Here is a 24,324-nt window from a genome sequence, read left to right on the forward strand (position 1 = left end):
CAGATATCCTACAGGATGACCTGGACAAAATAACGGAGTGGGCAACGACATGGCAAATGAGGTTTAATGTGGAGAAGTGTAAGGTTTTGCACTTGGGGACTAAAAACATAAAAGCACAATACACGTTAGGAGGGGAACCCTTGGGGGAATCAAAAATGGAGAAAGATCTGGGAGTCTTGGTTGATGATAGATTAGGCAATAGCATGCAATGTCAAGCGGCAGCTGCCAAAGCCAGCAGAATATTAGCATGCATAAAGAAAGGGATGTATTCCAGAGATAAGACTATAATCCTTCCACTTTATAAAACTCTGGTCCGACCGCATCTGGAGTATTCTGTCCAGTTCTGGTCGCCAGTCCTCAGGAGGGATATGTTGGAGCTGGAGAGAGTCCAGAGAAGGGCAACTAAACTAATTAGGGGATTGGAGGACCTTAATTATGAAGAGCGTCTGCAATCGCTTGATTTATTCTCCCTGGAGAAGAGACGCCTGAGGGGGGACATGATAGCAATTTATAAATATCTGAATGGGGATCTCAGCTTAGAAAAAAAGCTGTTCAGTCGAAGGGATTGCATGAGGACTCGAGGGCATACAATGCGATTAGAGGAGAAGCGTTTTAACCTCAGGCAACGTGGGGGGTTCTTTACTGTTAGGGCTACAAGATTGTGGAATTCTCTACCACAAGAGGTGGTTTCTGCGGGTAGTATGGTGGCTTTCAAAAGACTCTTAGACGTACATCTCAAGGATCAGAACATTCAGGGCTATGTGAGATAATTACAGCCACACACACCTACACAGGTTGAACTGGATGGACTATTGTCTTTATTCAACCTCACCTACTATGTAACTATGTAACATGCTATTAACACAAAAGAGATAGATAGAAAATTGAAAAAGATCCTAAAGCTCCACCATTTAAGTGAATGGAAGAGCACATATTATTAATATGCGGTATTTCATTTTTACCTGGCCACCCAAGATCGCCACAGGTATAGAGCCACTTGCTATACTTGTTTTGGATTTGTATGGAGTTCTTCGTGATTGAGCACCTGGACCTTTGCCTCATACACTGAGTGCTACCCTACCCTTTATATATATATGTGTGTGTGACACACACACACCTGCACAGGTTGAACTGGCTGGACTGTTTTCTTTATTCAACCTCAACTACTATATATATATATATATATATATATATATATATATATATATATATGTATATATATATATATATATATATATATAATTACACTGTGTATATACACTATATTGTCAAAAGTATTGGGACATCTGCCTTTATACACACATGATCTTTAATGGCATCACAGTCTTAGTTCGTAGGGTTCAATATTGAGTTGACCCACCCTTTGCAGCTATAACAGCTTCGACTATTTTGGGAAGGCAGTCCACAAAGTTTAGCGCATTTATGAGGTCAGGCACTGATGTTAGACGAGAAGACCCTGGCTCACAGTCTCCGCTCTATTTCATCCCAAAGGTGTTCTATCGGGTTCAGGTCAGAACTCTGTGCAGGCCCATCGAGTTCCTCCACTCCAAACCACTCATCCATGTCTTTATGGACCTTGCTTTGTGCACTGGTGCGCAGTCATGTTGGAACAGGAAGGGGCCATCCCCAAACTGTTCCCCCAAAGTTGGGAGCATGAAAATTGTCAAAAATGTATTGCTATGCTGATGCCTTAAGAGTTCCCTTCACTGGAACTAAGGGGCCAAGCTCAACCCCTGAAAAACAACCCCACACCATAATCCCCCCTCCACCAAATGATTTGGACCAGTGCACAAAGCAAGGTCAATAAAGACATAGACAAGTGAGTTTAGGGTAAAGGAACTTGATTGGCCTGCACAGAGTCCTGACCTCAACCCAATAGAACACCTTTAGAATGACTTGGAGCGGAGACTGCGAGCCAGGCCTTCTCCTCCTACATCAGTGCCTGACCTCACAAATGCACCTCTGGAAGAATGGTCAAACATTCCCATTAAAATATTCTTACAAAGCAGCACAATCAAAAATCATGATAAAAAGAAATAGAATAAAAAATATAATAAAAAACATATTAAAAAATTGTGTGTCTTCTATCAAAGTCCTTTTAAATAAAACAATACATAAAACTACCCCCCAAAAAAACAAAGTCCATGTGTAAATCAAAAATGCTATATAAAGAGTGATCCACCGCAGTGTTCTTCAATCACTTAATGACACCAAAAGGTGCACACCACCCCTGGCTGGAAAACCTGCTCACCTCACAGATGAGATCAATCAGCTTTGTATATAAACATTCCTGCAATCTCCTGCTATGATCTCCTCTCCTGGCATCCGGCTCTGCAAGCTCCTCTTACTGCTCTGCGAACCTCATGCAAATACAAAGAAAGACTACATAGTGCTCTCCATTAGAACAAAGTTTATTAACCACTTAAGCCCCGGAAGATTTTACCCCCTTCCTGACCAGGGGGTATTTTGCGATTCGGCACTGCGTGACTTTAATGGACAATTGCGCGGTCGTGCAACGCTGTACCTAAACGAATTTGACGTCCTTTTTTTCCCACAAACAGAGCTTTCTTTTGGTGGTATTTGATCACCTGTGCGATTTTTTGATCATGCGCTATAAACAAAAAAAGAGCGTCAATTTTGCAAAAATAACAATATTTTTCACATTTTTTTATATGAAATTCCCCCTAAAAAATGTAAAAATCAAAATTTTTTAACATTTTCGGCCAATTTGTTTTATGCTACATATGTTTGGTAAAAAAAATCACAAAAAGCGTATTTTGATTGGTTTGCGCATAAGTTATCGCGTTTACTAACAAAGGGAAAGATTTTTGTCATTTTTGTTGTTTTTTTGTTTAACGCGTAATGGCGGCGATCTGCGATTTTTTTTGCGGGACTGCGACATTGCGGCGGACAGATCGGACCCTTGACTGACATTTTTGACACTTTTGGGGTTACCAGTGACATTTCTACAGTAATCAGTGCTAAAAATATGCACTGTTACTGTAAAATTACACTGGCAGTGAAGGGTTTAACTTTATTTGAGAGGGAGGGGTTATGTGTGTCCCTAGGGGCGTGATTCTAACTGTGATTGGCTGTGGCTTGAGCTGTAGGAACAATGATCAACGGTCCTACATAGTAGAACTGTATGATCATTGTTTCTACACAGGGGAGAATGACAGACGGCTTGTTTACATCAGCCGCCTGCCTTTCTCCCTCTTCACCGACGGTCACGCGCGCGGGGGGGGGGGGGAGGGTATCCGTGACCGCGAGGGAGCGGAAGCGCGCCTCCGGCGGCGCGTGCTCGCTCCCCAGAGCCTCACAGGCTAGCGACGTAGACCTGCCTGTGAGGGGCTGACTGCCGCAGTAAATCTACTGACGGCAGTCGGCAAGTGGTTAAAAGCCCCCATAAAATACACTTACAAAATATAAAATAAAAAGCACTTGTAATCACATTCACATTCGTCTGCTCACCACTCCACACAGATCTCTGTGGCTGCATGACATCACAGGCTCGGCTCCTCCCTCCTATCCATGTGTCACCCACTCATTGGGCTTCGTTAGTAGGACCTACTGAAAAAAAAAACACTTTTTAATCAGGGTATCACATCAAGTCAATGAAACTCCTGGGATATTGATCTGGACAGTTAAGTAGCAGATGGGGTTGTTAATCAGTTTCAGCTGCTTTAGCATTAATAAAATGAACAACAGGTGCAATAGATGGGCAACAATGAGACAGCCTCAAAACAGGAATTTACAGATGGAGGTCACTAACATTTTTTTTTCCTACTCATCTTTTTCTGACAGTTTTTCAATAGTTTTGCATTTGGCTAGGGTCAGTGTCATTACTGGTAGCATGAGGCGATACCTGGACCCTATAGAGGTTGCACAGGCAGTCCAACTCCTCCAGCATGGCACATCAAATTGTGCCATTGCCAGAAGATTTGCTGTGTCTCTTAGCACAGTCTAAAGAGCATGGAGGAGGTTCCAGGAGACAAGCAGTTACGCTAGGAGAGCTGGAGGGGGCCGTAGAGGGTCCTTAACCCATCAGCAGAACCAATATTTGCTCCTTTGTGGAAGAAGGAACAGGATGAACACTGCCAGAGCCCTACAAAATGACCTTCAGTAGGCCACTGGTTGGTCTTTGACCAAACATTTAGAAACACACTTCATGAGGGTTGCCTGAGGGCCCTGCGTCCTCTAGTGGGCCCTGTGCTCACTGTCCGGCACCGTGGAGCTCGATTAGCATTTGCCATTGAACACCAGAATTGGCAGATCTGCCACTGGCACCCTGGGCTTTTTACAGATGAGAGCAGGTTCACCCTGAGCACATAGTGACAGATGTGAAAGAGTCTGGAGAAGCCATGGAGAACCTTATGCTGCCTGTAATATCGTTCACCATTAGAGATGATCGAACGGTTCGGGTCCACCATCGGTTCGGCCCGAACATTGGATGTTCGAGGTTCGGCCGAATTTAGAACTTTTTGCCCAAAAAGTTCGGAATTCGGCAACCAGAACCGCCCAAAATGCAATGCTTCAGGAAATGGGCTTTAAAAGCCCGTGATTGGACCAGAACCATTAGCAAAAGCCAATTGAGGGGGCAGGAGAATGCTAGGAATGTGATTGGAGTGACTAGGGGGTCCCTAGACCAATCATTAGTGAATACGCCCCCCAGTATATAAGATCGCCCCCGCCATATTCCTAGCATTGTTATACTGGACATGGAAGAGAGTGGAAGCAGTTCTGTTAATTTTACTTGAAAAGTGTCATTTAGCTATTTATTAGTGTCAGGAAAGGGATATCTAGTGTAGTTAGAGTGCTCCTTTACACTTTAGTTAGCTTCAAAAATGTAGTTTCTGTAGGGAAAGTGCTAAGTGTCAGGGGACCGTAGTGTAGTGTAGGGTTAACTGGCAGTGACTGCTATAGCAGGGTGACAAAACCCTTCCATAGCAGGGTGACCGCTATAGAGAAATGATCATTTCTCTGAATAGCTTCGGGACAGGCATATGGCTTCTCACCAGCCAAGCATTTTTTATGCTGCAGGGGATGCCACTGCCAGTGCTTTTTTGAGGACATGTTTGATGTCAGACATGACATCTGAACATGTGTATAGGGGGTATATATAGACATATATGTCTGAATATATACCCCTAGACATATATAGGTATGATAGTAGCGGAAATAAATGCTTGCGCTAATGAAATCATTTACAGTAATATATTTCTGCTACTATCACACCTATATATGTCTAGGTGTGTATATATTCAGACATATATGTCTATATATACCCCCTATACACATGTTCAGATGTTTTGCCTGCCTCAAAAGAACCCAAAAAAATGCCAAAAAAACGCTAGCGTAAAAAAAAAATGCCCAGGTGTGTTTTTGCTGGCATTTTTTGGGGGGTTTTGGAGGCAGGCAAAACATCTGAACTTGTGCACAGTACCACTATACACAAGTTCAGATGTTTTTCCTGACTGCAAAGATCCCAAAAAAATGCCTTCTATTAAACCGGCAAGGTGTTACAGGAGCGGAGCCAACCCCCTGTCAGAAAGTTTTCTAATACAAACAATCCTTTTTTTTATGGTTCTGGACATGCTACAGAGCTGAAACTTCACAGGTACACCTTTTAGACCCCCCAGACACAAAATCACACAAAAAAGTTCTTAAAAATTGTCATTTTTGATAAAAAAAAGCCAATTATTGAAAAAATTAAAAAAAAAAAAGAGATTTTTTGATTTTTTACTTTGGATTTCAGATCTGGTGGGTCTAAAATGTGTACATGTGAAGTTTCAGCTCTGTAGCATGTCCAGAACCAGAAAAAAAAAAGATTGTTTGTATTAGAAAACTTTCTGACAGGGGGTTGGCTCCGCTCCTGTAACACCTTGCCGGTTTAATAGAAAGCATTTTTTTGGGATCTTTGCAGTCAGGAAAAACATCTGAACTTGTGTATAGTGGTACTGTGCACAAGTTCAGATGTTTTGCCTGCCTCAAAAGAACCCCAAAAAATGCCAAAAAAATGCTAGCGTCAAAAAAAAAATGCCCAGGTGTGTTTTTGCTGGCATTTTTTGGACATGCTACAGAGCTGAAACTTCACATGCACACCTTTTAGACCCCCCAGATACTAAATCCAAAGTCAAAATAAAATCTCTCTTTTTTTTTTTTTCAATAATTGGCTTTTTTATCAAAAATGACAATTTTTAAGAACTTTTTTTTGTGTGATTAATAGTTAATGGGGCATGACCCTAGGAACTTTTTAGGGGCATTTATTGGGTTTTGGGGCTTCAAAATGGTGTTTTTTGATTACCGAAGTTCGGGTCCCATTGATTTCAATGGGGTTCTGAAATCCGGGCCGAACTTTCGGGAAGTTCGGATGTTCTGGCCGAACCGAACTTTTCAAAAGTTCGATCATCCTTATTCACCATGACCGGTTTGGTGGTGGGTCAGTGATGGTCTGGGGAGGCATATCATTGGAGGGACGCACAGACCTCTACAGGATAGACAATGGCACCCTAACTGCAATTAGGTATCAGGATGAAATCCTTGGACCCATAGTCAGACCCTATGCTGGTGCAGTGGGTCTTGGGTTCCTCCTGGTGCACGACAATGCCCGGCCTCATGTGGCGAGAGTATGCAGCCTATTTCTCGAGGATAAAGGAATTGATACCATAGAATGGCCTTCACGCTCTCCTGACCTAAATCCAATAGAATAACTCCGGGACATTATGTTTCGGTCCATCCGACGCCACCAGCTTGCACCTAAGTCTGTTCAGTAGCTCAGTGATGCTCTGGAGCAGATCTGGGAGTAAATACCCCAGGACCCCATCTGTCATTGTCAGGCATGCATACAAGCATGTGGGGGGCCATACAAACTACTGAGTACCATAATTGTTTTCACTTTGATTTTGGGGTGTCTTTGAATTCAGCCCTCTGTAGGTTGATAATTTTCATTTCCATCAAATGCTGTCACATCCTTTCGTTCCTAACACATTACCCCGTCCATATCAGTATAGATATCCAGCATGATATTTTTCCCCATTAAGATCTGATGTTTTTTCAAAGTGTTCCTTTAACATTTTTGAGCAGTGTGTATATATATATATATATATATATATATATATATATATATATATACACACACTATATTACCAAAAGTATTGGGACACCTGCCTTTGCACACACACACACATGAACTTTGATGGCATCCCAGTCTTAGTCCGTAGGGTTTAATATTGAGTTGGCCCACCCTTTGCAGATATAACAGCTTCAACTCTTCTGGGAAGGCTGTCCACAAGGTTTAGGAGTGTGTCTATAATGGGAATGGTTGACCATTCTTCCTGAAGCGCATTTGTGAGGTCAGGCACAGATGTTGGAGAGAAGGCCTGGATCTCAGTCTGCTCACTAATTCATCCCAAAGGTGTTCTATCAAGTTGAGGTCAGGACTCTGTGCAGGCCAGTAAAATTCCTTCACCCCAAACTTGCTCATCCATGTCTTTATGGACCTGTGTGCACTGGTCCAAATCACTTAGTGGAGGGGGGGATTATAATGTCAGGTTGTTTTTCAGGGGTTCAGCTTGGTCCTAAAGTTCCAGTGAAGGGAAATCTTAAGGCATCAACATACCAAGACAATTTAGGCAATTTCATGCTCCCAGCTTTGTGGGAACAGTTTAGGGATGACCCCTTCCTATTCCAACATGACTTTGCACAAGTGCACAATGCAAGGTTCATGAAGACATAAATTAGCAAGTTTGGGGTGGAGGAACTTGACTTGCCTGCACATAGTCCTGACCTCAACCCAATAGAACACCTTTGGGATAAATTAGAGCAGAGACTGCGAGCCAAGCCTTCTCATCCAACGTCAGTGCCTGACCTCACAAATGCGCTTCTGGAAGAATGGTCAAACATTCCTATAGACACACTCCTAAACCTTGTGGACAGCCTTCCTAGAAGAGTTGAAGTTGTTTTAGCTGCAAAGGGTGGGCCAACTCAACATTGAACCCTACGGACTAAGACTGGGATGCCATTAAAGTTCATGTGTGTGTAAAGGCAGGCGTCCCAATACTTTTGGTAATAAAGTATATATATACTGTATATATATAAATATATAAATAAATATATATAATATATATATATATATATATATTCATATATATATATATATATATATATATATATATATATATATATATATATATATATATATATATTATATTTCACCGTCATATTTACATTTATATCTATTCTATACATCTAAGAGAGAGAGAGATTTTGTGGACTGAAGTCAGTGTTACAAGGCTTTTGCACCTATGAGACGATGAGATAAAGGTACGTTTATTTTAGTTGTGAATTTTAAAGACATATGGCATTTCCAGGATTTTATCCTAGATCAAAAGAACATTGATGCGTAGGAAATGTACAAAGAAAGACTTTGTAAAGAAAAAACCCAAACAGCGTCATATAAATAACTAATGCCAGGTATCTGATGTGAAACTCCCACAAGCCACTCCATGTGGTCATAGGGAAAATAAAAATAATAAATCCCAGAAAACATTATGACTTTATTTTGGTCATGAGATTTGTGTATCCATTTTTTTTCAACTCTGTGAAAACAAAATATTGCGGTAGATATCTACAGAACCATAAAAGTGAAATATATTTCTTAACCCTTTCATGACATAACCTCAATGAAACCTACACCGATCAGCCATAACATGACCACCGAGAGGTAAAGTGAATAACATTGATTATCTCGCTACAATAGTATCTGAAAGTGGGTGGTATTAAGAAGCTAATGAACATGTTGTACCTGAATTTAATGTATTGAAAGCAGAAAGAATGGGCAAGCATAAGGGTTTGAGTGACTTTGACAAGGGCCACATTGTAATGGTTAGAGGGCTGGGTCAGAACATCACCAAAGCTGCAACTCTTGTGGTATGTTCCCTGTCTACAGTGGTCAGGACCTACCAAAAGTGATCCAAGGAAAGAAAACCGGCAAACTGGCAACAGGGTCATAGGTGGCCAAGCATCATTGATGTATGTGGGGAGGGAAGGCTGGCCCATGTAGCCCCATCTAATAGGAGAGCTGCTGTAGCTTAGATTGCTACAAATGTTAATGCTGGTTACGAAAGAAAGGTATCAGAAAACACAGTGCAGGTCCTGGTACCAGCTCATTCTAACCAACGTCCAAAAGTTCCTACAATGGACATGTAAGCATTAGTGCCGGTTCACACTAGTACGACTTGTCAGGCGACTTGCCAGCCTGACAAGTCGCAGTCCGTCACGGTCCGTTGTGTGGTACAGGAATCGTTCTAATAGGAGCGACACAAGTCGCTCCGACTTAGAAAAAGGTTCCTGTACTACTTCGGGGCGACCTAGAGCGACTTGCATAGACATTAATTCTGTGAAGTCCGTGCAAGTCGCGCCAAAGTCGCGCTGCACGCGACTTCACAGGTCGCCCCCGAAGTCGTGCCGCTTCAGTGTGAACCGCCACTTAGAACTGGAGGAAGGTAATCAGCGACTTATAATGAAAAAGTGATAGTGCATCAGGAAATCTAAAACAAACTGACTGGGGGGGGGGGGGGGTAACTGACTAACTGCAACTGACATCACCAGTGAAACTGATACAGGGATCAGTGAAATTTAATTCACTGTCACTGTACTAATGATAGCGGCTGGGAAGGGGTTGACATCTAGGGTGATAAAAGGGTGCCTAACAATGTGTAATGTGTGCTGCTTTTTACTACAGATTTCTGTTTCGTATCTTTGCTTGGCAGAGATAAAAGGTCCCTTTGTTATCTTCTTCTCATCTTCATTCTCTACCTCCATTATCTCGAGACCCCTGCCCATTACCTAAAGGGGGTGATTTGTCCCCAATTTCCTCCCACCCAGGGAGAACTGGAGGAGGAAGGTCTACCTTGCTACAAAAGTCTTGTAGGTCTTCTGGGAATCTTAGTACTGCCATACCTCCATCTTTTGTCCCTTTGAGGCAGGAAGGGAATCCCCACCAATATTGAATATTAGCGAAGCGCATGTGCTCTCTCAATGGTTTCAGGAGCCTTCTTCTTGCTAGTGTTTCAACAGCCAGATCTGCGTATATCTGTAGAGTTACTCCCTCAAAAGTGATTCCAGATGCCATTCGTGCCTTTTTCATTATTATCGTTTTTTTTTTTTTTTTTCTGTTCTATTTTTTCCTTTTCTATTATATTTTATTCTTTTCTATTAAAAATTAGAATTTCGGAAAACAGTTATATTATATTCTTTCTATTCTTTTTTATTTTTTATTCCACTGTATTCTTTTCTATTCTATTATTTTATTTTCTATTCTATTCAAATTCAAATTTATTCCATTCGAAAATTTGAATTTCGGGAAGAAGGTTATATTCTTTCTTTTTTGTTTCTATTTTACTCTATTATTTTTTATTTCTCTCTTCTATTCTTTTTTATTTATTTTTTTTATATTCATTTCTATTGTATTCACATTTAAATTTATTCTAATTTAAATTTGGATTTCAGAAGAAGGTTACATTTTTTTTTCTTTTCTATTCTATTCTATTCTGTTCTATTTTATTCTATTTTATTCCTTTATTTTCTATTCTATTGTATTCTGTTCTTTTAATTTCTATTCTATTTTGTTCTGTTTTACTCTATTATATTCTTTTATTTTATTTTCTATTCTATACCTTTGTTTTCTATTCTTTTATTTTGTGTTCTGTTCTGTTTTACTCTATTCTATTCTTTTATTTTCTATTATTTTACTCTATTCTATTCTATCCCTTTATTTTCTATTCTGTTCTGTTTTACTCTATTCTATTCTATTCTTTTATTTTCTATTCTTTTACTCTATTCTATTCTATTCTTTTATTTTCTTTTACTCTATTCTATTCTATTCTTTTATTTTCTATTCTATTATTTTCTATTATATTATATTCATTTCTATTCAATCCTTTTATTGTCTAATCTATTTTATTCTGTCTGGAAATTCAAAAAATAAATTGAATCCGAAAACTATTGAAATTCGATTAGAAAACGTATTCTAATTCTAATTTTGTCCGAAATTTAGTTTAGTTATTTCAGATTAATTTAAATTCCGAATTTACAAATAACAAGAAATGTGTTCGAATTACAATTAGGAATTAAACGAACCACACATGTCTACTATGCGGGCCGCCCATCCACAGTACATTGCAGGCTGGTGGTCCACAAGTGGTTAAACTGAATTTGCTACATCTGTTTAAAAATGTATTTTAAAGATAGTGTCTGAAAATATTGTACTAAATCTTTGCCTCTGGCAACAACCGTTGAATAATTAGAACACAAATATCAATAGTAGTTAAACGTGTTGTTTTATTTGTAAGAGCAAATTTACAAACTATGACCTTTTAACAGTACTTGACTTTTTACAAGGATCACTGAAAGGATAATGCATTATTTATGACAAGAAATAACTACACATAAACACAGTTAAAATACTTTCTTTAATGTTACATCTGTGGTTCATCTGAACTGGATTTATTTAATGCTAGCAATCCCATGAAGGGCATTGGGGTAATAAAGCAAAGTCTACTTCTCCCTTGGAACACACACAATTGGATTTACAATAACTTTAATGGACACCCAAGTCAATATTCAGCAATGCTCCATGCTTTCGGTTTGTTACTTTTCTTTTATGTTTAGTTTATTCCTGTGGTGGGTTTAAAAGAAAACTCTTCAGATATGTACTTCAGAGATATTTTCGTTTATCCACAGTAAAAATAAAGTTTACATAAAATCATTATGGATCGAATCAACACAAAAACAAGTAAAGGTTTTGCTTTCCCAGTCTTCTAGAAGTTTCTGATTTTTGCTATAAAATATGCCTAAAATGGAGTTGCATGAAATCAACAAGCTTTTCTACTTGTTGCCTTGTTGGTGGAATGCAGTACTATCAGTGCCAGGACAAGGCCATCTAGAGCCCAGGGCGGACATGCCGAACTGCGCCCCCCCAAAGTATGAGCATTAGGTGTTAGCAAAAATCCCCCCCCCCTCCAAAAAAAGCTGAGCACTTATCTGCATGCTTACCACGTAAGTATAAATTCCCCCTCCTCCTAGGACAAATCTGCCCCCCTGCTAAAATCCCCCTCCCGGCACATATCTTTAGCCCCACCCCCCCCAGCTCAAATCCTCTCTTTCCCAAATCCCCCCAGCACAGCCCCCCCCCCAAAAAAAAAAAAACACTCCTAGCACAAATACTCAACTCCTCATATTTCCCCTCCCGGTACACATCCTCTCCCCCCTCTCCAAACCCCCCCTCCTCGTAGCACAAATCTTCCCTTCCCCCCAAATGTCCCCCATTCATCCCTACTGGTGCATATTCCTTAGAAAAAAAATCCCCTCCTAGCAAAATCTCTTCCCCCTCTACCATATCACCTCTTCTAGCACAAACACCCCAAATCGCCACTTCACACACAAATCCCCCCCCCCCCCAACACAAATTCCCCCAAATCACCTTTCCTAGCACGCTCCCTCAAATTTCCCCTCCTATAACAATTCTTACCCCCTGCTTCCCCCAAATCCCCTCCCCCAATCTCCTCCTGGTGCCCCTCCATCTCACATAATACCACAGTGCCCAGGGCAGCCACCCCTCCTGCCCACCCTTTATCCCGGCCCTGAGTACTATAGCTCCTGCACTTCATTATATACTGTATATGCTGCAGAGTCCTACTTAAAGTGATGCTTCCCGACCGCCTGCCGCACATTTACTGCAGCAGGTTGGCTCTCCTGCGCGAACCGACGTAGCCCTACTTTGGTTGCCTGTGAGGTGCTGGGAGGTGAGTTTGCGCCACCGGCAGGGCGCTCCCACCCCCACTATGGGGATGCCAATCCACAGGGCTGGCGACCGTGATTGCCGCCGGGCACCCCTCGATTGCTCCCCACTGAGAGAGAAGGACGGACATCTGTTGTAAACACAGCTGACCGTTGTTCTCTCTGAAATGATCACAGAGCGCCTGCGATCCTTCTATATAGGAACACAGGTCTCTATGATCATTTCACAAGCCCATCCCCCATACAGTTAGAAAACACTCCCCTAGACTCACACTTAAATCTTTGATCACCACTGTGATAACCCTTTCCCTACCAATGTCATTATTACAGTAACAGTGCATATTTTTAGCACTGATTACTGTAATAATGTCCCTGGTCCCCCCAAAAGTGTCAAAAATGTCAGTTAGGGGTCCGATCTGTCCGCCGCAATGTCGCAGTCCCTATAAAAATGGCAGATTGCCACCATTACTAGTAAAAAATAAATAAATAAAAATGACATACATCATTCCCCTAGTTTGTAGACACGATAACTTTTGTTCAAACCAATCAAAATATGCTTATTGCAATTTTTTTAAACAAAAAATATGTAGCAGAATACAAATTGATCTAAAAGGATGAAAAATTTAGATTTTTAAGTTTTTTTTTTTTTTTTATAATGTTATATAGCAGAATGTGAAAAAGAATTGTTGCTCTCTTTTTGTTTATAGCGCAAAAAATAAAAATCGCAGAGGTGATCAAATACCACCAAAAAAAGCTCCATTTGTGGGAAAAAGGACATCAATTTTATTTCTGTACAGTGTCGCACGACTGCGCAATTTTCCGTTAAAATAACACAGTGGCGAATCGCAAAAAATGGCCTGGTCATTAAGGGGGAAAATCCTTCCGGTCCAGAAGTGGTTAATGTTTTGGCATTAAAATAGAAAAAAAAAAAACAAACAAACATGTTTTACTTATCTGCTCTGTGCAATGGTTTTGCACAGAGCAGCTCTAATCCTCTTCTTCCCGGGTCTTCCACTGACACTCCTGGCTCCTTTCCCCTTGATCAGTGCACCCAATAGCAAGCTGCTTGCTATGGGGGCACTGGTGCATGCTCACTCTCTCCTCATTGGCTCAATGGCTGTGATTAACAACAGAGGAGGCAATGGCTCCCACTGCTGTTTCTCATCCCATGAGGAGAGAGAGACCCGGGACAGCTGAGGCTCCCATGGACATCGCGTGATCAAGATGAGACTCAGGTGAGTATTAAGGGGGGGGGGGGGGGGGCAGCACACTGAAGGTTTTTTACCTTTATGCATAGAATGCACCTTCGGCCTTTACAAACACTTAAACCAGTTCAGCTCTAGAGCAAATTTTCCCTTTTTTTGCACACTTTTTTGGCAATACAATTACGTAAACCCCCAGAACATTATATATTTTCTGAAAGCAGAGGCCCTGTAGAATAAAAAAGATGATAGTTGCAAATGTTTATGTCACACGGTATTCGCATAACTGTTTACTAAATGCAAAGTTTCAGAGAAAAATTTTTAGTGCAAGAACACAAACAATATACCGCTCATTTTTTTTTGTAAAATATAAAAGATGCGGTTGCGCTGAGAAAATAGATACCAAACAGGCCATGTCTTAAAATTGTGTGCGCCCGTGATATCACAAAAAACTATGGTACCCAAAAAAATCTCCATAGGTGACGCTTTTAAAGCTTTTACAGTTCATCAGTTGAGAGTTAAACAGTAGCTTGTGCTAGAATGATTTTCTTACTGTGACATGTGTGGTGCGACCATAGTTTACATACACATGTTTGTGCATGTGTGCGGGGCAATGTGGGTTACGACAATCCTTTTTTTTTTCAGATTCATTTTATTATTTTTTCGTTTTGAAAGACGTAAAAAAACAGACCCTCCCGACTCGCTATACACAAAAAGAAAACACATAGGTAAAAAACATTGAATATTAACACCTCAAGCTTGCTGCGGAAAAAGTAGGGTTCTAAGTGCTCCTGCACACGGAATATACAATCAGTAAAGAGAACGAATAGCTCATCTGCAACAGTATCAGCATCAGCGGTCGTTCACCTCCACCCTACAGTACCCCTGGAGCTTGGAGAGCTCGGACATTTAGGTAGGTATTACAAGACTTTAAACACAAATATCAAAATATCAAATTAAAAATTTACCTTTTCACTATTTTTTTTTACAATATAAACCCAGACAATATCCCTTAACTACTTCAATACTGGCCACTTTCACCCACTTCCTGCCCAGGCCAATTTTCAGCTTTCAGCGTTGTTACACTTTGAATGACAATTTCACGGTCATGCAATGCTGTACCCAAATTACATTTTTATAATTTTTTTCACAAAAATAGAGCTTTCTTTTGGTGGTATTTAAATACCGCTGGGTTTTTTACTTAAAAGAAAAAGAAAAAAGACAGAACATTTAAAAAAAAAAAAAACTTTTTCTTAATTTCTGTCAGTCAATTTTGTAAATAAGTAAGGTTTCTCCTTCACTCCTTCACTGGTGTGCGCTGATGAGGCGATACTGGTGGGCACTGATAGACTGCACTGATGGGCACTGATGAGGTGGCACTTATGGGCACTGATGAGGTGGCACTGATGAGGAGGCACTAATCTACCATACTGATGGGCACTAATATATGGCACTGATAGGAGGGACTGATGAGCACTGATAGGCGGCACTGATGTGCACTGATAGGTGGTACTGATGGGCACTGATAGGTGGCACTGGTGGGTGGCACTGATGGGCAGCACAGATGAGCAGGCACTGATGGGCACTGACTAGCATCACTAATGGGCACTGATTGAGGTCACTATGGGAACTGATTGAGGTCACTGTGGGCACTAATTGGGGTCACTGAATGGTGTCACTGATGGGCCTCACGTATGGGCATTGTTTTTTCTTTACTGTAATCAGGGCACTGATGATCAGTGCCCTGATTACCTGCCCTGGACTCCCCTTTGAGGAGGAGCCGCTGATCAGCTCTCCTTGCCACACACTCTGACAGTGTGAGGCGAGAAGTACCGATAAACGCCACCTACTCATTTACATGTGACCAGCTGTGATTGGACACAGCTGATAACATGGGTAAAGAGCCATGTCATTGGCTCTTTATCGGGATCGAGGTCATGCTGTGTCCTAGGAACACGGCATGGCTGCGATCGCCACCGAGAGCGGCCGTTTTGGGTTGCCGTCATATGACGTCCTCCCAGTACGAGAGCTGCACCGCTCCACCATCAGTTGACGGTGGGCGGGAAGAAAGTAGTTAAAGAAATGTCTCCTTAAAGCGGAGTTCCGGGCACAAAAACGATTTTTGTTTTTGTGCCCCTCCGCTAGGTAGAGCTCACCTGAAAAGGAATTGGATAGTTATTTTTATTTTTTTTGTTTACTCACCTTTTTATTGAAGATCATAAATACTCACCTCTGACTGCTTCCTCCCTCGGAGCCGAGGCTCACCCCGTCACTTCCTGCCTCACAATGATTCCTGGGAGCTAAACGTCATAGCTCCCAGGAATCAATGCGACGGCACCGGCCCCGCTCGTCATTTCCGGGCGACGCCGCATTCCCCTGCTAAACAGCTTCTGGGCATGCCCAAAAGCTGTTTAGGAATGCGGCGCCGCACCGGAAGTGACGAGAGGGGCCGGTGCAGTGCATTCTGGGACACGAAGACGCGGAAGAAGACAGAGAAGAGGACCGCGCAGGCTTCAGCTGCCCACAACAGAGATGGAAACGCTGTGGAAGAAATTTTCTAAGTAAGTATTTCTTCTAAAAGGTAAGTGCGAACCGGGACAGATCAGAGGCTAGCCATTGTGGAATGTGCTAGCCCTGACTGTCCCGGGGGTATGTTCAGCAAAAAATAATTTCTGTGCCCGAAACTCCGCTTTAAGCTGAGCACACACAGATTGAAATTCTTAATTAGCCAATTTTTGATCTGTGTGTGATCTTTCCTCCCTCGACAGAAGCTGATTGTTAGACTGGCTTCTGTAGAACGGTCCTGCTGTAAAATTTCCTTTGATTAGTGGTCTGCGGCCATTGGCTGCAGCATTGATCAGTGTATTCTTTCAGTGGAGGAGTCCTTCTGTCACAACACAAAAACATAGCATGTAGTATCAGGACCAAGCAGCATCAGATGGTGAGCTTGGTCCTGATACTACATGTCCTATCACTCCATGATCCTTTGCACCTCTGTAGCTTCAGAGCGGGCTATGGGAATCAATTCTACCAGTTCTGCAATTTCATCACGTTCTACCTGACCCCGGACGTGAGGGTGTTCCTGTATTTGTTTGCCAGCAAACAAATGTTTCATAAAGGCTCATGTTGTTTCTATGCATTGTTAGTAGTCTTTTGGCTTTTTAATAAATTAGTTCATACAATATTACACAATTGAGCTCTCTTTCTATATATCAACCCTACATGGTCATGGCTGACTGGGACATCATAACGGGAGTCTGACTCCATTGGAAGAATTCCTCTAACTCCAGCATGTTCTAGTGTTAATAGAAGACCCTATTATATTCCCCTGCAGAGGTTGGTTTGACCATTCTAGAAATAGTCCATTATATCTGGTAAGCGTCCCTATTACTAGGTGCTGGGTGTCACAGGAGGATTCTTTTGTCTTTGATGATGGAACTTTTTTGAGGCATCTCCTTTCTGGATCTGTATATACACAATTCACGTGGACTCTTTTTTTCCCCAGAAATGATTACTATTTATAATGGGATATAATTACCATTATATTGCTTGTTACTGTATAAGATCATCACATTGATGTACGTTGTTTTCAATATAATTTGTTTTTACAATTTCACAATTTTGATGGTTTATTCAGATTAGTGGACCTTTTTTGTTTATTATTAGTGTTGAGTGAACACGGACTGTATGATTCGTGTTCGTACCGAATAATTGGATTTTTGTTACCCGAACACGGACCCGAAAACTTTACTGTATGTTCGGGTTTAAAATCCGTGTTCGGTCATTTTATTTCCTGTTTTGTATGTAATGGCGCGCTTTTAATGGCGGGCTTTCAACAGCCAATCAACAAGCGTTTAACTGGTGTGCGCCATCACAGCCATGCCTACTATTGTATTAGTAGCTGTGATTGGCCATCTGAAGCATGTGACCATGTCTTTATAAGTTCGAGAGCCCCAGCGCGCCGGGTCATTCTGCTGTAGTTTAGGGACAGAGCACACATCATACGTGCTGGCTGCTGATTAGGGACAGACAGTGATTCTGTGAAAAATTGTGTCCGAAAAGAATGCAGGGACAGGTTGGAGTGCAGGCAGGGAAAGTTATTAGAGCATTTTAGGGTGAGGCTGGAGATTAGGCAGGGTCAGTCTTCTACATCGATTTTGCTGTGTGGGGGATGGTGCAGTGAACAATCTTTTTGCCCTCACTTGAGCCCACTGAGGAGGAGGGAGAAAAAATATATTGTTATCAGTCTGTTGTGTGCAGCGTTCAGCTATATTTCACTACAGATTGCTGTTCTAATCTGCTATTAAAAAATTAATTTAAAGGGGAATTTTTTTTAAGAGCACTTGCCATGCTCTTAACTACGTTTTGCTGCCATTTGCAGCACTCTAGCCCTTTCCATTGGTGTTATAGAGCCATTTTAGTGCCTGAAAGTTCGGGTCCCCATTAACTTCAATGGGGTTCGGTGTCCGGGTAAAGTTCGGAAAAAGTCCGGGACACGGACCCAGACTTTTTTTTCAAGTTCGGCCGAACCCGCCGAACACGGACATCCAGGTGTCCGCTCAACTCTATTTATTATATGTTTTACTATGGTTATATCACATAGTTAGTTGCTACTGTCACCCACTGTATTTTTGATTTATCATTTTTTGAGTGGTTTACCATTTATATTTGAAAATTCACTACAGCCTGCAATATTTTTGTAGTCTACTGTAGTTTTATCAGGTCAAGTCCAAAATAGCTCGTCATGTCAGTTATGCCAGCATTGCAAAATTATAAGCATTGGGATGGGAAAGTTTCAGCATAGTACATAAAGTAAAATTGGAACGTTTTAGTTGGTTTTTCCGTCCCACCCCACCAGAACCATTTCTTTTGAAAATATTATTTATACACCAATATATCCATCATATAGTGGTATTCCTTTACAAAATGTATGAAAAATACAGTTCTTGAGGTCAGAGCATCAGACTCCCTTTTGTATTCATCAGTGATATTATATTCCACCCACTTGTGTGTGTAGAAAGCACATTACTTCATCAGACTCTACTAACTGATTGATGCCTATTGAAAACTTCGCAATTCTGAGCTCTTGTCCTGACACGGGCGCAGTCAGGGATTTAATATATGATTCAAGGCAAGCTGCTGCTTTTTATAGTTGCCATTTGTAAAATAAATGGATATAGCAAGCTGAGGCTTTGTGGAAATATTAAATAATATTGAGTTCAAGGAAAGACATTTCTATGCAATGTAAGCATTTTAGGTTGGCTTGTAGAGCCAGGTCATTGCGGTATTGTGATGTACAACAAGCTTTTAACACTTCAATGCTTTTTCAATGGGTCGAAACAATAGGCTAGGCTGCCACTTTGCATCTACCATCTCTGAATTTATCGGTGTCTCAGATGAAGTCAATTTTTAAAAGATCAAACCTAATGGTAAAAAGGCAGGATGGAAAATCTTACCTGCCAAAACAAATCTGGGCTCAGATTTATCTTGTTGGCCTTGACTCTGGCTAAGATTCTTTGGTCTGAAAAAAAAAAATAAGAAGATTTTTGGATATATGTTTATTTTAAACTGGGCAGGATAAAGGAATCCAAAAATATTAGCCACTACAAACTCTAGCACAGATAAAGCCACAGTCAGGGTTGGAAAGGCTTGGTTTGTGCTACTGGAATTAAAGGCTATTTCTCTAGTTTATGATTTATTAATTTGATTTACACCGGATATACCCAGTGATCTGTATATGGGATGTACTTAAAGTGGTACCAAAGGTTAACTTTTAAAAAAAACAAACAAACAAACAAACAAACATGTCATACTTACCTGCTCTGTGCAATGGTTTTGCACAGAGCAGTCCCAATCCTCCTTTTCTCGGGTTCCCTGCTGGTTCTCCTGGCCCCTCCCCCCTGCTGAATGCCTCCAGAGCAAACTGTTTGCTCTGGGGGCACTTGTGTTTGCTCACTCCTGAACTGCCTCCGTGTGTCTATGAGACACACAGAGCATGGCTCAGCCCTGCCCTCCACTCCCTCTTTACTGGTTTACTGGCTGTATTTCACAGCTGTGTCTCAGTCAATGCAAAGAGAGAGACTCCGGAAAGCAGCTGCTCTCGTGCACAATGCTGGATTGAGATCGGACTCAGGTAAGTATTGGGGGGGGCTGCTTTTTGAGGTTTTTTACCTTCATGCATATAATAGAAACATAGAAAAGTGATGGCAAAACAAGACAAAATAGTCCATTTGTATTTTTTATTTTCTTGTATTTTGTTTGTTTTTTCATTAACTTTTTTGTATAGATCTTGTTTGTCCCCAGCATGTTTGAAGCTATTTACTGCTGACTGAAATGCATGAAGGTAAAAAAACCTTTAGAACGACTTAAAAGCTGAACTCCAGTTATGATCTTTATGGCATACTTACATTGGTTCAACTTGGGCCAATGTAAGCATGCATATCTCATACCTAATGGGCAACTGGGGAGGCTGACAATCACTGTAGTAGTTGGTGTCACTACAGTGATAGCCCCAATCTTCCGGGTCCTGTGCGGAATATCTTCCCCTCTGCACATGTCAGCACAGGGGGTTGCTTGCTTGACACTACAGCGATTCATAAAAAAAAATGTTTTTTTTTCAAATAGGTATTATCTGATTGGACAAGGTGAAGAGGAGGGGCAGTGATGTTATGATCTCCCCTATCTCCCATTCTCCACCCCATCCAATCAAACAATGTCATGTATTCATTGAAAAAAAAAAATACAAGGCATTCTGTGAATGTTTGCACTGCTGAGCAAGTAATGCTTTGAGGTCAGTTTTCAGAGAGGAAACCACTAGGCACAGGACCCGAAAGATTTCAGTTATCACTATAGTAGTATCAACTACTACAATGATTGTCAGCTTTCCCAGTGCCCCCTCAGGTATGAGTATGCAGTAAAGATCATACCTGACTCTGGCTTCAAAGCCTTATACATATGCAGACCCATAGCCCTTATAAAGGCAAGTCTTAACGTGCAAGGTCTCAGTGCTTCCAAAAAGAGGACACCAGCCTTTTGTTACTTTTGCTCTTATGCAGATTTTAGTTGTCTTCAGGAGACTCATTTTCACATTCCTCCTTTCCCAAATATTTTAGTCCTCATATCCACAAATTTATATGGCAAATAATACCCATAAGTGTAGAGGAATTCTGATAGACTTTAGAAGGTTAGCTCATTTTATTTGCTATTCAGAAACAGACCCATCAGGTGGATACCTGATTTTGATAGGTCTCTAAGGTTACGGTTTTCTCCTTCTATGCCCCGAACCTGGCGCAAATCCTATTTTTCACTCATCTATTGCAGATCACCAGAAAGGGTTATCAAGTGCGGTAACCCCAATCCTAACCTCTATCCACTTAAATCTAAGGACTCTCCAGTAGACATAAATTAATCCAAAGCACATAGGAATTTGCTTTCCCAATATTACCTTGTAGACTCTTGGCCCAAGCTTTTGTCCCAGTCCCCTCCCCAGATTATGCTGTGGTATCCATACAACTGTCTGCGCTTCGTATATGCAATGCCAGCAGATGGCATTATCCAATCATACATGTAATCCCAGACCCTATATCATTTATAAAGATATTAAAACGTAAGGGTCCCAACACTGAACCTTGGGGTACACCACTGATAACTTTAGACCATTCAGAGTGGTTAATGATTCTTACTCTGAATGGTCTAAAGTTATCAGTGGTGTACCCCGAGGTTCAGTGCTGGGACCCTTACTTTTTAATATCTTTATAAATGATATTGGGTCTGGGATTAAAAGTAGCATTTCAGTCTTTGCAGATGACACCAAGCTTTGCAGTGGAATAACTTCCTTACAGGATGTCTCCAACTTACAAGCTGACCTCAATGCACTGTTTCATTGGGCAACTATGTAGCAAATGAGGTTTAATGTTGATAAATGTAAAGTTATGCACTTGGGGGCTAAGTATATGCATGCATCATAAATACTAGGTGGAGCAGAACTGGTGGAATCCACAGTTGAGAAGGATCTGCGTGTTCTGGTAGATCATAAGCTTAAAAAATGGCATGCAATGCCAAGCTGCTGTTTCCAAAGCAAGCAAAGTCCTTTCTTGTATTAACAGAGGCATGGACTCCAGAGAGAGAGATATAATTTTGCCCCTGTACAGATCATTAGTAAGACCTTATCTGGAATATGCAGTTCAGTTTTGGGCACCAGTTCTTAAAAAGGATATGATTAAGGAGATTAAGGAGGGGATATGATCAACATGTATAAATACATAAGGGGTCCATACAGTGAACTTCGTGTTAAATTGTTCACTTTAAGGTCAACACAGAGGACAAGGGGGCACTCTTTACGTCTAGAGGAAAACTGATTTAGGCTCCAAATAAGGAAAGGTTTCTTAACTGTAAGAGCTGTGAAAATGTGGAATAGACTCCCTCCAGAGGTGGTTCTGGCTAGCTCACTAGATTGCTTTAAAAAAGCCCTGGATTCTTTCCTGGGAGTACATAATATATATGGGTACTAAAAAATTTTTTGTAGGTAAAGTTGATCCAGGGAATATCTGATTGCCTCTCGGGAGATCAGGAAGGAGTTTTTTCCCTGCTGTAGCAAATTGGATCATGCTTTGCTGGGGTTGTTTTTTCGCCTTCCTCTGGATCAACTGCAGGTGTAGGATTGTGTATATGGGATTGTATGGTTGGGTTTTCAATAATGTTTTTTTTTTTTCTTTTTTGTTTGAACCAGATGGACTTGTGTCTTTTTTCAACCTGACTAACTATGTAACTATGTAGGAATTATTTTCTCTGGGTACCTCACCATCTCTTTGATGGAAAACCCGCAAACCGGTCATTATTGAGCAAGCCTTTATGCCCCATACACACGTGCAGATTATCTGCAGACTTTTGTCTGCAGACTTACCTTTTCTATGTAGTGCAAGGGCCTGCCGGATTGCATACAAATTGAAAGTGTTTAGGTTTGACCTCATATTATATGGTTTTGGTAAGTCTGCAGACAAAAGTCTGCAGATAATCTGCACGTGTGTATGGGGCATTACTCTCAAAAAAGGCAGTTGTATTTTGCTCAATTAGAACAAAACTTCCAGACAACTGTTGACTTATTTAAGGCAGACCCATCAAGTTGTAACAAGGACTGGAACAGATGAAAGATGACCTCAATCTGCTGTTGACAGATTATGCTGAAAAACAGTGACTTGGTTCCATAGAACAGCTCATAAATTCTATCTGAAAGGCGATAAACAGGATCTACATAACCTTGATCTATTTTTTAGACCTTTTAAACTATACATAGATACAGGTACTTTTAACTGTAACCCTACCAAGATTGTGGAAATTTTCCAGCAAAAGTTATCCAACTTTTATTGGGATTTGTGCCCAGCTTCCTACTGATATGGTTAGTAGGGATGATCGAATGGTTTGGGTCGACCATCGGTTCGACCCAAACATTGACTGTTCGAAATTCGGCCGAATTCCAAACTTTTTGCTGAAAAAGTTCGGAATTCGGCAACCAGAACCGACCAAAATGCAATGGGACAGGAACTGGGCTTTAAAAGCCCGTGATTGGACCAGAACCATCAGTAAAAGCCAATTGAGGGGGCAGGAGGATGCTAGGAATGTGATTGGAGTGACTAGGGGGTCCAGAGGCCAATCAATAGTGAATACGCCCCCCAGTATATAACATAGCCCCGCCAAATCTCTAGCACTGTAATACAGGGGCTGTGGAAGAGAGTGGAAGCAGTTCTGTTACTCCTGCTTCAAAAGTGTCATTTAGCAATTATTAGTGTGAGGAAAGGGATATCTAGTGTAGTTAGGGTACTATTTTCCACTATAGTTAGATTTAATAATCTAGTTTCTGTAGGGAAAGTGTTAAGTGTCAGGGTGACTGTAGTGTAGTGTAGGGTGAACTGACTCTGACTGCTATGGCAGGGTGACTAAACTCTTCCATGTCAGGGGGGACCGCCATAGAAAAAAGATCATTTGTCTTAGAATTGCAGTAGAGCAGGGATATGACTCCGCTCCTGTCACACCTGGCCGTTTTTGTTGCAGGCGTTTATTGGGCTTTTTTGTGGACATCTTTGGAGGCAGGCATGACCTCTGAACTTCTGTGTAGGGGTATACACACACACACATATATGTATATATACACATACACACATATAGGTGTGAAAGTAGCGGAACCCGATGCCTGCGCTAATGAAATTATTTGCAGGCATAGGACTCCGCTCCTATCACACCTATATGTGTGTATGTGTATATATACATATATGTGTGTGTGTATATACGTATATATACCCCTATACATAAGTTCAGATGTTATGCCTGC

The 24,324-nt window shown here is 41.1% G+C and overlaps 1 protein-coding gene across 1 annotated transcript in view; it reads left to right on the forward strand.

Moving 5' to 3' along the window:
• AGBL1 (AGBL carboxypeptidase 1) overlaps positions 1–24,324 on the forward strand; it is a gene marked incomplete at its 5' end in the record, with an annotated part of 1,093,821 nt that overhangs the window by 667,106 nt on the left and 402,391 nt on the right. The window lies entirely within an intron of this gene.

The sequence above is a fragment of the Pelophylax lessonae genome (genome assembly GCF_965119305.1).
Source record: "Pelophylax lessonae genome assembly, chromosome: 4".
Taxonomy (NCBI): Eukaryota; Metazoa; Chordata; class Amphibia; order Anura; family Ranidae; genus Pelophylax; species Pelophylax lessonae.